Source organism: Bos mutus, chromosome 19 (genome assembly GCF_027580195.1).
Source record: "Bos mutus isolate GX-2022 chromosome 19, NWIPB_WYAK_1.1, whole genome shotgun sequence".
NCBI classification, from domain to species: domain Eukaryota; kingdom Metazoa; phylum Chordata; class Mammalia; order Artiodactyla; family Bovidae; genus Bos; species Bos mutus.
Window position 1 is genome coordinate 32,288,166 of NC_091635.1, and position 14,586 is coordinate 32,302,751.

Sequence of the window (14,586 nt, forward strand, 5' to 3'; positions counted from 1 at the left end):
ACTCCTGGTTAACTAACACCCTGCTGACATGGCAGTTGTATCTCATTTAGTTTGGTCCCTTGAGGTTTACAAAGAGGGGAGAGAATTTGAGTCTCTTCCTCCATCACAGAGGAATATGCTCTCCAGTGAAGTGTGAGAGATAGTTACCCAGGGAGCTGGGGTGGCCTACGCAAGAAAGCAGGTCAACTCTCAGATTTGCAACTGACTGTGAGCTGGGGAAGTGTCATCTATTAATGTTGTCTCCTTCTCCATCCCACCAGGACCCTCTCCCTGCCCCCATACTCCTTGGTTCAGCAGCATTACTGGGGCCTTCCTCCTGCCAGGTATGAGGCCAGGTGCTGAAGACATGATGGTGGAGGGGGTGGCTATGGCCTTTCCATCCTAAGAGCATCAACATCCCAGAGGATTACAGCACCGGGTGAATGTTTGTGAGAGGTGCACGTGAAGGAGTCAGGAAGGGCTTCTAGAAGCAATGACTGCTTTGATGGAGCCTGAAGCTTGACTAGGAGTTAGCCAGACAAAGCGGAAGAGTCGCAGAAGAGAGGACTTTGCTGACAGGGAGAGCAGCTGGAGCAAAGGCCTGAGGGTGAGAACATGCAGCACTTAGGGCTGCACATGGAGGGCTTTCAATCCATCCATCGGGGGAGATAGACTGAGCCCAGACTCCATTCTGAGCTCTGCACTATGTACTGAGTTGTTTGTGCTCAGTCGCTCAGTTGTGTCTGATTCTTTGCCACCCCATGGACTGTAGCCCACCAGGCTCCTCTGACTATGGGATTTCCCAGGCAAGAATACTGGAGGGGGATGCTATTTCCTCCTCCAGGGCATCTTCCCAACCCAGGGACTGAACCCGAGTCTCCTGCATTGGCAGGCGGATTGTTTACCACTGAGACACTGGGCAAGCCCACTGAATTATTTACAGTAGTTGTAAAAAAATAAGCACAGGAGTCTCCACCCTCCAGGAGCTTTCATTCTAATGGGGAGATTAAATGGATACAGTTAGAGTATGATGTGACAGGTGCAACAGGAAAGGCCAGCCCAAATGTTGAGTGGAAGGAGGCCAGGTAGGTAATAGACTCCTACCCACGTCTTGAGAATGCATGTTTCCAGCCTAATTTCAGGGGTGAGGTCAGGGAGATGTGTGTGGTGAATTCTTTGCAAGTGAGGGAGTTGTGGTGTTTCTGTTTCCCCAAGATGCCTAGGGTGTGTGTGTGTGTGTGTGTGTGTGTGTGTGTGCACACGCACACGCATGCAAGAGAGAGAGCACCCTGCCTCTCTCATCCTCTGCTCACTCTGAGCTTTGCAGAGATGGGATGGTGAATGCTGCCTGGGCTCATTCACCTGGAGGGGTCCCTCAGACACCCACTCTCCATCTCTGTAGCACAACAGCTTCCCCAGGCAAGCAATTCATTTATTCATTTTTCCACTTCTTTTTAAGAATTTTTTTTAATATGGACCATTTTAGAAGTCTTTATTGAATTTGTTCCAATACTGCTTCTGTTTTATGTTTTGGTTTTTTGGCTGTGAGGCCTCTGGGGTCTTAGCTCCTTGACCAGGGATTGAATCCTCACCCCCTGCATTAGAAGGCAAAGTCTTAACCACTGGACTGCCAGGGAAGCTCATTTTTCCTCTTTCTGCTGTGCGTTTACAGCTCTGGGTTTTAACGGGAGGACTCTCCAGCTCCCCTGTGAAGATGTGTTGACCTCCCACCCCGACAGCCTGCCCGCCCACCTGGGAAGGGGCCCTTTGGACAAGTGCTTTCCCTGGTGCCCCTCTGCACCCATAACCCCTCATTCTATGGAGACTGCTGCTGCTGCTAAGTCGCTTCAGTTGTGTCCGACTCTGAGCGACCCCATAGACGGCGGCCCACCAGGCTCCCCCTTCCCTGGGATTCTCCAGGCAAGAACACTGGAGTGGGTTGCCATTTCCTTCTCCTGTATGGAGACTAGGACCACTGAAAGTCACTCAGTCATGTCCAACTCTTTGCCCATGGAATTCTCCAGGCCAGAATACTGGAGTGGGTAGTCTTTCCCTTCTCCAGGGGATCTTCCCAACCCAGAGATCGAACCCAGGTCTCCCACATTGCAGGCGGATTCTTTACCAGCTGAGCCACAAGGGAAGCCCAGAGAAAGGCTACCCACTCCGTGTACTCTGGCCTGGAGAATTCCATGGACTGTATAGTCCATGGGGTTGCAAAGAGTCAGACACAACTGAGCAACTTACACTTTCATGACCATTGAATGAGGGTGGAAGGGAGGTTGTTGCCCACCAGAAGGTAAAGCTTCTCAGACCATACAAACACTGCAAAGCCACCTTCATGGTTTATCCCAGGCTCCCCCCAGGGGGTTAGATTTGGGCCAAAGCTGGATGGCTCTGCAGAGAAGATTTGTGTGCACACGCTGCTTCATCTTGACTGCTCCTCAGAGAGAACCACTTGTTACCCAATCGGGTAGAGGGCTCTACCTCCTTATGGGAAGGTTAGAGGGCAAATGTATTCTTATATTTAGCAAAAGAACATTAATTTGACTTTGAACCTCTTCTGTAATATTTTAAAAACATCTTTATTGAGATGATATTTTACATACCATAAAAACCACCCATTTAAAGTTACAACGCAGTGGGTTTTAGTATTCCTGTACGATTTTGATTTTGATGGAGCAACTCAGAAGGGGGCGGGGTGGCAGCTCTGAGTCAGCTCTGTTCTCTGCTTCATGCCTGGCGGGCCTGCAGGGGCACCCTGGGCTTCCACCCCCAGGTGTAGTGTTTTCTCCTTTTCCAAGAAGGCTTTTGTTTCCAAGTTCCTAGTTCTTCTTTCTCACCAGTCTTTTCTCTCTCATATGCTTGTTCTGTCTGTCTTCCCTCCCTGACTGTAATTCTATTTCTGAACAGAAACTATGTCCTGGCCTTTCTGTTGAATAATGGGTGTTTTGCAACCAACCAAGGCTGCCTGTGCTTTTTCTGAAATACATACTTGGGGGGCCAGAGCTTAAATATGTGACCTTGGTCTCCTTGCCTGTTTCTCCCCAATCTGAATTTCTCATATGTCCATTTTAATTGATCCAGATATGTGTACGCCTGGATTGGCTCTGGTTCCAAAGCTGTGTTGAAATTCTTTCTTTCAAGGTCATTTCTTCACTCCATACAACTTTCTGTTTTCCACTGTACTCCACTTTGTCAAGCACAGTTATTTTATCCAAATAAGAGAGCATGCCCCAGGGTCCCATGCTGGATAATATTTTCATTTTCTTATTTTAATTTCAATGAGAAGCTTTATTGACAAATATTGGAACTACTTTCCCAACCTTAATAGATGTGGCAAAATTGCCTGGTTTCCCCCTTTATCTAAAGAGCCTTTATTTTTGTATTCTTAGGTAGCCATGGACACTTACTCACACATTGCATTTGAAAGTTGTTTTCTAGGGCTCGTAAAGGCTGTAAGTTCAGCTTTGGTGGGACTCCTCACCTCCCTGCTTCTCTAGATCTCCTTTTGGAACAAGGTAGACAAAAATACAGGCTTCCCCGGGTGCCTCAGCAGTAAAGAATCTACCTGCCAATGCAGGAGACACAGGTTCAATCCCTGGGTCGGGAAAATCCCCTGGAGAAGGAAATGGCAACCCACTCCAGTATTCTTGCCTGGGGAATCATGGTCAGAGGAGCCTGGCGGGCTACAGTCCATGGGGTCGAAAGAGTCAGACCCAACTTAGTGACTAAACAGCAGCAGATGTTAATACATCAACAGCTACAGCTCCCCAGCATGTTCAGACGTGTCACTAGATCTCAGAGAATTATGCTTGTGATAGGCAAGGGTTTGTGACGTCAGAGTGCTGTGTCCAGGTGTCCCTGGCTCTCTGCATGAAATGTGTACCTGAGAGACTGCATGTCAGCTGCTAGCGAAGCCTGTCTCTTCGTGTCATGACTTTCCTTCCAGTGTGTGAAGCTTCCCATCCAGGGGCCCCCACTGGCTCTCTAGGCCTTCCCCAGTGCCCTCACCCCTCATCAGGCCCCTCTGGAGGCGGTTCTCTGGCCCCAGGTAAGAACACCCCACACAGTGTCCCCCTAGGCGGCCTCTGACTTTGTGACTGATCACAGATGTGATTAATCGCATCACACTGATGCCTAGAATCAGTGTTAAGCCTCTTATTCACCTTGAGCCATCAGCCATGCCGGTGGCTACAGGCATTTGTGATTTGTGAATAAAAGGAGGAGCACAGGGACTTCTCTGGTGGTCCAGTGGCTAAGATTCCTCACTCCCAATGCAGGGGGCCTGTTCAATCCCTGGTTAGGCAACTAAGACCTGGCACAGCCTCATAAATAAATATGTTTTTAAAAATAATAAATATATTTTTTAAAGGAGCAGCACACTGTGGGACAATCCCTTGACTTTGTCACAGGGTGCTTTGTTTTGCCAAAAGGAGAATGTATTTATTGCTTTCAATCAGATTTAAAACAATACATGTCTAGAAAACAGTATAATAAAACCAAACTGTATACAACAAGAGAAAGCCTCCCTGATTCCACCTCCCTTCCCAGAGCATATACTCCTTTATGATTTCTGGTTTGCACATATGCCTATCTGCGCTATTTTCTTATTTATAAACATTCTGTGCGTGCGCATTTCCACAACGGCTCTTTCTGCTTGGTGATAAGGAGGGAGTGCTCTCTATGCCAGTGTGTCTGTTTCTCCCCTGTCCGTCCTCCTCACACAGGGGTCAGCTTCACACAGGGTGCCCTGGGACACGGTTTTGGCCCGGTGTCCAGGCATCACGGGATCCGGGAATGATCTCACTGGGCACACCATCTGCCCCGCCTGGCCAGAGGCTGCCTTGGGACGGCCAAGGGGGCACCATGTGCTGTTGGATCCAAAGTGGGGTGGGGCTCTGAGCCCTGAGATGCTGTTTAGTCTGAAAATGCAAACAGGACACAGAAAGGTTGGGCTCAGATAATAGGCGATAAGGTTGTCATGATAATAACCACGGCTGGCACTTCGATCACGTTTACTGTTAGCTGGTGATGGTTCTAAGCACTTGATATAAATCAGCTCGGTTAATCCCCACATTTTATAGATGAGGCAGAGGAGGCTCTGAGAGGTTGAGTGACTTACCCAAGGTCACCCAGCTGGGAACCCAGACAGCCTGGCCCCAGTGTGTGTGCACTCCCTGCCCCGACACTGCCTTGTCATTAAGTCCGGCCCTGATGCCATGTGGGCACCTCTGTCAAGGAGTGATTTCAGGGACAGTGTTCTTGACTTGGTGGCATATCTTACATGTGTTCAGAGGACACCGTTTATTTTCTGTCTTTCAAGCCGTGCTGAGTTCAGGTTGCTCATTACTGAGGGACAGTGCTGATTAGAGACAGTCTCCGCCATCCCTCTGTGCCCCGAGTTCTTCAGGGTGTGTCCTCAGACTCAAAAAATAGAAATGAAAACATCCTCAGAATGATCGCCTTCCCATCCTCACTTCCTTACCCCTCCATTTCTTCCCTGTTGTTCCACCTAATGAAATGTTTTGGCAAAAAGAGCCAGTTTCTAGTCATTCCAGATGGCCTGTCAAAGCCCCGCCTCCCTCGCTGCCGAGCCTGGTGCGGATGGTTCGTCTCTCCCTGCATCACCTCCCCAGCATCACCTCCCGCATCATCTCCTTGGCACCACCTCCCCACCATCTCCCATGTCTTCTCGTGCTCCAGGCGCCAGCGCTGGGAGGGGCAGGGAGCGGAGACTCCCCAGTTCTTCCCTAACACCTTCATTCCATTACCTCTGAGACCCTCTGAGACCCTCAGTCTCCTCCTCTCCCGGGGCTAACCCAGAGCTGCCTCTCACACCTTCATGCTGTTCCTCTTCCTCCTTCAGGGCAGAAGCACAAAGGCTCTTGTATTGACCCCAGTTTTTATCCCTTCAGGTTGGGCCTTCACTTCCCCAACCTCACATATCTTCCCCTTGCTCAAAACCCACATGTCATGAAAATGGTACCGAACATCAGTGTAGGTGCATCACGGTTCAGATGCTCTCACATGCATTTTTCCCGTGACCCTCACAGCCATCCTGTGACACAGGTGTCCTCATGCCCAGGTTACAAATGAAGAATCTGTGGTTCAGAGAGGTCAAGTGACTGGCCCAGCATCGACCAGCCAGAGAGTGGTCCCTATTATGCCTTGAACCCAGTGCTTTGGACTCCACACCACGTGTCCTTTCTACCCACATCCATCTGAACTGGGAGCAAGGGTCCAATTCCTCAAGGGAAGATATGGAGCCAGTGCCTACATCTTGGGACTTCCCAGGTGGCTCAGTGGTAAAGACTCTGCCTGCCAAGTCAGGAGACTCGTGTTCGATCCCTAGGTCGAGAAGATCCCCTGGAGGAGGAAATGGCAACTCACTCCAGTATTCTTGCCTGGAAATCCCATGGACAGAGAAGCGTGACAGGCTACAGTCCACAGGGTCGCAGAGTTGGACACGACTTAGCAATTGAGCATGCACATGCACGCCCACACCTTGGTTAGAGCCCAAAGCAAGGGCTCAAGGAGTCCAGCGATTCATGCAGCTGACGAGCTGGACTCGGTGCATTCCTTGAGGGGAGTTAGGGCTGAGCGGCCTCTAAAGGGGTCGCTGCAGGATCGTGAGACCCGTTTCATGGGAGAGCCCCAGGGCCAAGGGGAAGCGAAGCCAGGGACCCTCCAAGCTCACCTTGGGTGCCAGATGGAGGGTGCCTCCCCAGCCCCTGCTGTGAGGGGGAGGCCATGCAGTGCTCTCAAAGGGCCTTGAGAGGAGGCAGCCTAAGTGCTATTCATCAGTCCCAAGAATGGCTGATGAGGGGCAGGTGCTTCTGAGAACCCATAATGCTCTTTGGCAAATGGCCCGAGGTGCCTCTGAGAGGCCTCCTAGCTCCTGATGTGCCGCTGAGGCAAGATCCTGACCTCAGGGGTCCATTCATCATCGGATACAGCCGTGTCCTCACGTCTGGGACATCTCTCCACCCAGCGTTCTTTCCCAGCGACTTCCCATCCCTAAGCTGAGCTTCCCAGCAAATCACTGCACGCCAGACTCTGTCCCCAACTCTAGCATGACCTGTAAGTCCACTTGGGCCTCTCTGTGCCTCAGTTTCCCTGGCTTCAAAATGGGGCTAAGATGACCCATGTATGTGACAGAGGTGTGGTTAGAATGGCTCCTCTTTCTTCACAGCTTTGGAGTGGGGCTTCGTGATTTATGGGTAAAGGTGTCCAAAGACCCACCCTGTGTCAGACTGGAGGCTGAGACTGCAGATTCAAAGCCATGACGTGCCCTCCCTCAGCCTGGGCTACTGAGCATCAGTATATAAAATGGGGAAAATAAGATAATAATATACTCTCCCTTCATTAGTGTTGTGAGCACTAATGGGATATAATATGTGTTAACAGTATCCCTTTAATAAATGGGAAGATTATGGATGGCTAAAAAAAGGTGGGGGGATTTCAAAGGCCCCCCCACCCCAGCACTTTTTAAGTGTAATCTTCTGTTGGGTCATGAACCACTTGCTGCCTGTCAGAGCTGGAAGGCAGAGATAACAACAGCAAAGCTAGAAATTGTATTCATTGGAGATCAATCAGAAATTAAGATAAAGCTTATTAATATCAGCATATTTATTAAGCAAATAAAGTAGGCTACAGAACTACTGGTATAATATGGTCTCATTTAGGGAAAATTCTATGTTTATATAGGAGAGGTGTTTGCAAGGAAGCTCCCTAGAATGTTAACAGTGGTTATTTTGCTTTCCTTTTTTCACGTTTTTGTATTTGACTTTTTAATAATGACTATGAATCACTCTGGGGTTTCCTGGTGGCTCAGTGGTAAAGAATCTGCCTGCAGTGCAGGAGACATAGGAGCCATGGGTTCGATCCCTGGGTTGGGAAGATCCCCTGGAGGAGAGCATGGCAACCCACTCCAGTATTCTTGCCTGGAGAATCTCATGGACAAAGGAGCCTGGTGGGCTACAGTCCATGGGGTCTCAAAGAGTCAGACATGACTGAAGGGCTTGAGCACAGCATGGCATGAATCACTTTTATAAAACAAATTCTCTCCTCTCTCTCTCTCAATTAAGGGTGGCTTGCCCAAGGAGGGAGGGAAGTAATTTTTTTGCTCTGATTTTCTTGGCTTTGACATCAGAAGAGATTCCTTTTTATCCATTTGGTGCTCTGAGTTCAGGGGATTCATCTCGGAATGAAAGTGGTGACCAGGGCCACTGGCAGCCCCTGAATGGGACAGGTGCAGAGGCCACCTCCACATGTGGCAGCGGTGTCCTCACTGAAGGCTAACTGATCAGTAATTTATCAGAAAGGGGCTTGGAGGGAAAACTACTGCAGTTCTGAAAACAAAGGCCACCCAAGCATGCGGTATCACCCTAATAGACGCTACAGCACTGTTTAGCTACACCAGCAGTTACAAAGGAGTTGAAAAAAAGAAAACAGAAACCTTGAGCTTAAGACCAGAATTGTCCTCTCCAACACAATCTGTGGATTTTCTGAGTGGTGGACATGAGCCAGCTGACATCAGCCATGACACATCGTGTGTGCACGGCAGCACCACCCCCCAGAAAGCAGCTTCATTCATGCTTTCGTACAATCGTTGATTGTTCTCTTTGGATTGAGGCCCGGAATTATTCCAGTTTCTTCTCACCAAGCTAAGTCTTTCCTCTCTCTGGAAGCCTAAGTCTTGCCTCTCCTTCATCTTCTCTCCACTTAATTTGGCGATTCTGCTTGAAATCCAGGAATTATCATTGTCGGTGGTATTGGTCAGATTTGGTTCTAGAAGATTCTCTGGTACCCTGTGAAGGGATGTGAGCACAGCTCACACTTTAGAGTTCCTTTGAGGTTTGCCAGGCTGTGTTCCCTCCGGCAAGTCTTCTGAGAACTTCCCTGTGCTGCGGGGGCGCTGGATGCCACCTGTCTGCCGGGGGCGTGAGAGGAGGGGAGCAACCCAGAGACGCCGCTCCCAGTTGGGACCAGCTGTCAGGGAAGAGCATCTGAAGCATCAGAGCTGCCACGAGCCAGCCCAGTGTTTACTTGAACCCCAGAGACTCTTCTCTTTCTTTCATGCAGTTGGCTTCCCACTTCCTAAGCAGAGGGATTTCCTGCTGACCTGGAGCCCAGACTTCACCTCTCCCAAGGGGACTACTATGCCTGCCCTTCACTCATCTTAAATGTAAATATCTTAAAGTAAAACAATTGGACCATAAGCATTAAAGAATAAAGTGTAGTGGGTTACTGGGTAGTCCAGTGGCTAAGACTCTGCACTCCCAATGCAGAGGGCTTGGGTTCAATCCCTGGTCAGGGAACTAGATCCCATTTGCTGCAACTAAAGATCCCATGTGCTGCTACCAAGATGCAGCATAGCCAAATAAATATTTTTTAAAAAATAGAATGTAAATAAAAGAGAAAGTTTTCAAAAGAAAAGCTTTTGCTCAGTTGAGCAGATCCTGATGTTGCTAAAATGGGTTATCTCTGTCACTGCCTGATTGAATCACTGTTGTCAGTTGGCTTCACAAGGTCTTCTGGGGCCAGGCTGCTTGGCACCAGAGCCGTGACCCCATTACACGTCTGCTGTGTAACCTCGGCCCAGTTACTCAACCTCTCTGTGCCTCGGTTTACCCCACCTGTAGAAGTAGACGTAATAATAGAGGCAGCTGTGTGAACTAAATGAGCCAATACTTGAAAATGCTTGAAACAGGGCTCCTGTCGTTATGAGGAATCCTGTTTTCCACCAGAACACGCAGCAGATTCATGAAGGGGCAGAAAAGGGACCAGAGCAAAGGAAAGAGGGGACACAGAGGCTAAAAATAACCTTGGAGAAACAAGTTCATTTTAAGGTTATTTTTAGATTTCTCCCTACTTGATCTTCCACTATCGGAGAGCTCCATTCAGGGTGTTTGTTTTTTATAACAGCTTTACTGAGATATGTCACATGCCATAAAATCCACCCTTTGAAGTGCATAATTCAGCGATTCCTGTATAGTCCCAAAGTTGTCCAATATCACTACTCTGGAATTCCAGTTGAGTTTTTTATCTCAGGGGTCTAAGGGCGATCGTCCTTTTTTTGGATGGCGCTACCGGACCTGGTGGCAGTGATTCCGCTGAGTCACGCCGGCGGCGGCCGGGAGCCTGCGGTGCTGCCTCCCGGAGAAGCTGGGCGGCCCGCTGGGCTGCAGCAAGCGGGCACCGCGGCCCTGACACGTGCTGCCCCCTAGTGAGGGCTGCAGCCACGCCAGACACAGCCCACCTGGCACCTCCAGGGAGGGGGGCTCTCAGGCACGAAAAGAAGCTCCTCCTGGGTGTGGACTTCAAGGACAGTGCACCCTGCATGGAGCCCAGTGAGCCAGCTGACATCAGCCCCTGACACAGGCTTTTTTCTTCCCTCCTTGAGTCTTAATTTCATCCAGCCGGGACAAGATCATTTCCATGAGTAAGCAGAGGAGAAAAGGGCTGTTTTTAAACTCTTTGTTGGGAAGGCAATAATATGATACAGTATCTAAAAGATGGGTTTAGCATCAGAAGATCAGAGTTCAAATCCTATCCTACTCTGCCTCTCATTAGCTGTGTGACCCTCCGCAGGTTCCTGAACCTCTCTGAGCCTGTTTCCTCATCAGAAAGTGGGGAGAACAATTCCTCTTGTGGGACTGTTGTATTACTGAGATTCCATTTCTCTCTCTCCCCTGTTTCCTCCCTTCCTCTGAAGCCTCTGCGACTGGCTTATAGTCGCAGACTCGAATAAACAGATGTGTTCATATTCCAAAGCCAGCAACGGTGTCCCCTGTTGCCCTGGCTCACTTGAGGAGCTTTCTAGAATCAGAATGCATTGCTGTGGGTAAGACGATTAGAAGGAATGGGAAGAATGGCAGTAGGCATAGGAAGGCTATTTGGTCTTCATCTCCTTCAGGGAGATACGCCCCCAGGTCAGCTGAAACCCGCAGACCCCTGGGAGACCTGGGTAGGAGCAAAGGCCTGGGACCGAAAACAGAGAGAGGCATCTGAACTGCCAGAAATCTATATTCCAGAGGGAAGTCAAGTCCCAGGCTTCCCTGGTGTTCTCAGGCAAGTCACTTAGGCTCTTGGGGCCCTTTACCTGGCTGGGGTTTACATCCTGCCCATCTCACAGGTTTGTGGTGAGCCTAAATGTTCTGTCATGGGAAAGTGTCCAGGAAAATGCCAGGTGTACTTCAAATAGTGAGCAGGGTCCCCTGGTGATGCTTCAGGGGAAGCATCTGAGCTGGGCTCACCTCTGAGCTGGGCTGGGTGCCTGGGGTTCCCTCATCTGCTTCTGGATGCCTCAGAGGGTGGCCTGGAATGATCAAAAACAAAGCTGCCTCTGCAGCTAAGCAGAGCTCAGCACGCAGAGCACATGAACTCTACCAAGTGGAAAATTTATCCATCTTGCAGCCTGGGAAAGCTCTGTTCCTCGGGAGCAAAAGGGACCCGAGGTCTCACCTGCACATCCCTGTGCCCTTGAGAGTTGAGGGGCCAGGGGAAGCCTTGGCAAAATGAGGAAGAAGTTGAAATTTATTTGAGGGTCCTTGTCATCCCCTCTTCCACCATCCCACCCCTTCCTGTCTTCACCTTTCCTCTCCTCCACCCCGGTTTTACCATTATCAGACAAATGTCACACTAAAAAAAGCTCTATATTATCTTGTTTCCAAACTTAAAAGACTGTGGGTGATCATCATTGGACACATGGATAAGCAAAATGTGGTGCATTCATACAATGAAATATCATTCGAGGAATGAAGTCCTGACTCATGCTACAACGTGAGTGAATCCTGAAGACATTACACTAAGCGAAGGAAGCAAGACACAAAAGCCCAAATATTAGATGATTCCATTTATGTGTAATCTCCAAAACTGATAAATCCACAGAGACAAAGTAGATTAGTGGTTGGCGGGCATAGGGGGAGGAAGAGGATGAGGAAGTGCTTAATGGACACAGGGTTTCTTTCTGGGGTGATGAAAGTGTTTCAGAATGAGATAGAGGTGATGGTTGTTCACTTTAAAATGATGACTTGTGCAGACTTCCATGATGGTCCAGTGGTTAAGACTCCAAGCTTCTACTGGAGCAGGGTGCAGGTTCAATCCCTGGTCAGGGAACTAAGATCCACATGCTGTAAAGTGCGGCCACAAAGAAAAAAAAAGTAAAAATGACTTGTGTGTTGTGTGGATTTTACTTCAATCAGAAAACAAAGACTCAGTTGGAGTTTTCCTGGTGGCTCAGTAGTAAAGAATTCACCTGCCGATGCAGGAGACACGAATTGGATTGTTCCAAAGAGCAACTAAGCCCATGTGCCATAATTATTGAGCCTGTGCTCTAGAGCCCGTGACCCACAACTGCTGAAGCCTGCCTGCCCTAGAGCCTGTCCTCCCCAACAGAAGCACCCACAGTGAGAAGCCTGTGCACCGCAAGTAGAGAGTAACTCCTGCTCACCGCCTCTAGAGAGAAGTCCACACAGCAATGAAGACCCAGCACAGCCAAAATAATTAATTATTTTTAAAAAGCAAGCACTGTGCCTCATTCACAGGAAGAGCTCAACAGATAGGTGATTTAAAAAAAAGCTCAACCTAAAAGTCACCCTGCTTATTTAACTTATATGCAGAGTACATCATGAGAAATGCTGGGCTGGAAGAAGCACAAGCTGGAGTCAAGATTGCCGGGAGAAATATCAATAACATCAGATATGCAGATGACCAGTCCATTCTGAAGATCAGCCCTGGGATTTCTTTGGAAGGAATGATGCTAAAGCTGAAACTCCAGTACTTTGGCCACCTCATGCGAAGAGTTGACTCATTGGAAAAGACTCTGATGCTGGGAGGGATTGGGGGCAAGAGGAGAAGGGGACGACAGAGGATGAGATGGCTGGATGGCATCATTGACTCGATGGACATGAGTCTCAGTAAACTCCGGGAGTTGGTGATGGACAGGGAGGCCTGGCGTGCTGCAATTCATGGGGTTGCAAAGAGTCGGACACGACTGAGCGATTGATCTGATCTGATCTGATGCAGATGACACCACCCTTATGGCAGAAAGTGAAGAAGAGCTAAAGAGTCTCTTGAGGAAAGTGAAAGAGGAGAGTGAAAAAGTTGACTTAAAGCTCAACATTCAGAAAACTAAGATCATGGCATCCAGTCCCATTACTTCATGGCAAATAGATGGGGAAACAGTGGAAACAGTGGCTGACTTCATTTTTCTGGGCTCCAAAATCACTGCAGATGGTGACTGCAGCCATGAAATTAAAAGATGCTTACTCCTTGGAAGGAAAGTTATGACCAACCTAGACAGCATATTAAAAAGCAGAGACATTACTTTGCCAACAAAGGTCCGTCTAGTCAAGACTATGGTTTTTCCAGTGGTCATGTATGGATGTGAGAGTTGGACTATAAAGAAAGCTGAGTGCCAAAAAATTGATGCTTTTGAACTGTGGTGTTGGAGAAGACTCTTGAGAGTCCCTTGGACTGCAAGGAGATCCAACCAGTCCATCCTAAAGGAGATCAGTCCTGAGTGTTCATTGGAAGGACTATGTTGAAGCTGAAACTCCAATACTTTGGCCACCTGATGCGGAGAGCTGACTCATTTGAAAAGACCCTGATGCTGGAAAAGATTGAGGGCAGGAGGAGAAGGAGACGACAGAGGATGAGATGGTTGGATGGCATCACCAACTCGATGGACATGGGTTTGGGTAAACTCTGGGAGTTGGTGATGGACAGGGAGGCCTGGCGTGCTGCGGTTCATGGGGTCGCAAAGAGTCAGACATGACTGAGCGACTGAACTGAACTGAACTGAAAAGTTGAGAATTGTTTTTTTTAAAAAAAGACTGGCCTGCAGCAGTCATATTTGATTCAGGGGGTTCCTACATCCCTTTGCCTTCGGCCCCTTCCCCTCTCCTGTCTTCGCCTTTAGCCTCTCATCACCTGCTCTGTCCCCTTTGTTCCTCTGTCTCCCCCCTCAGCCCTGCAGACACTCTTCTGCCTTTTCCGGACCTCTCCAACTGCCCCCCAAGCCCCCATTGGGTCTGGTGAGGGGGGTGATCCTGTAGGACCAGACACCATGAACAGCTCAACAAGCCCCTTCCCCATCACGGGACTCAATTTACCAGCTACAAAATGACATGGAGAGACTCCAGGACCGTCTGGGTCTTGCTCTCTCTTGTCAGGTGGCTGTGCTTTTCCAAGGGGCCCTAAAAAAGGGGCCTATTTTCATTTCCTGGTTTAGCTCAACTTTGGTGCCGCCACTCTAAAATTTCTTCCTTACCTTCCACCCCAGCACCTCTGGATCACTGCCTGGGAAAACAGAACGGAGGAGATCAGAGAGATTGAGAAAGAGATTGGTTGATTTAGAAGAATAAGAAAGCAGAGCGCGGCCTTAGGACAGCAGCTCTTGGCGTGTTTCCTTTCCTGTCTGCGCGCCTCTCAGATTATAGGGATCTGTGAGGGGGCGGTGACCACAGCTCTTCTGGGTTGTGTACCCACCTAGGGTTATGCTTATTTTTGTCTTTCCAGTCTGCTGTCTTTGACCTGCAGCTGTACCATTTGTCAGCTGGTTTATGTGTTCTTTGCCCAGTTCTCCCAGAGAAGTCATTCTGC

The 14,586-nt window shown here is 49.0% G+C and overlaps 1 protein-coding gene across 14 annotated transcripts in view; it reads left to right on the forward strand.

Moving 5' to 3' along the window:
- Positions 1–14,586, forward strand: part of MAPT (microtubule associated protein tau) — a 123,182-nt gene that overhangs the window by 46,447 nt on the left and 62,149 nt on the right. The window contains exon 2 of one of the 14 annotated variants that reach the window (XM_070389997.1): positions 9,064–9,166. The exons of the other annotated variants lie outside the window; for them this stretch is intronic. The gene's annotated coding sequence lies outside the window, so the exon portion shown is untranslated. The remainder of the gene's footprint in view (positions 1–9,063; positions 9,167–14,586) is intronic. 14 annotated transcript variants of the gene reach the window in all.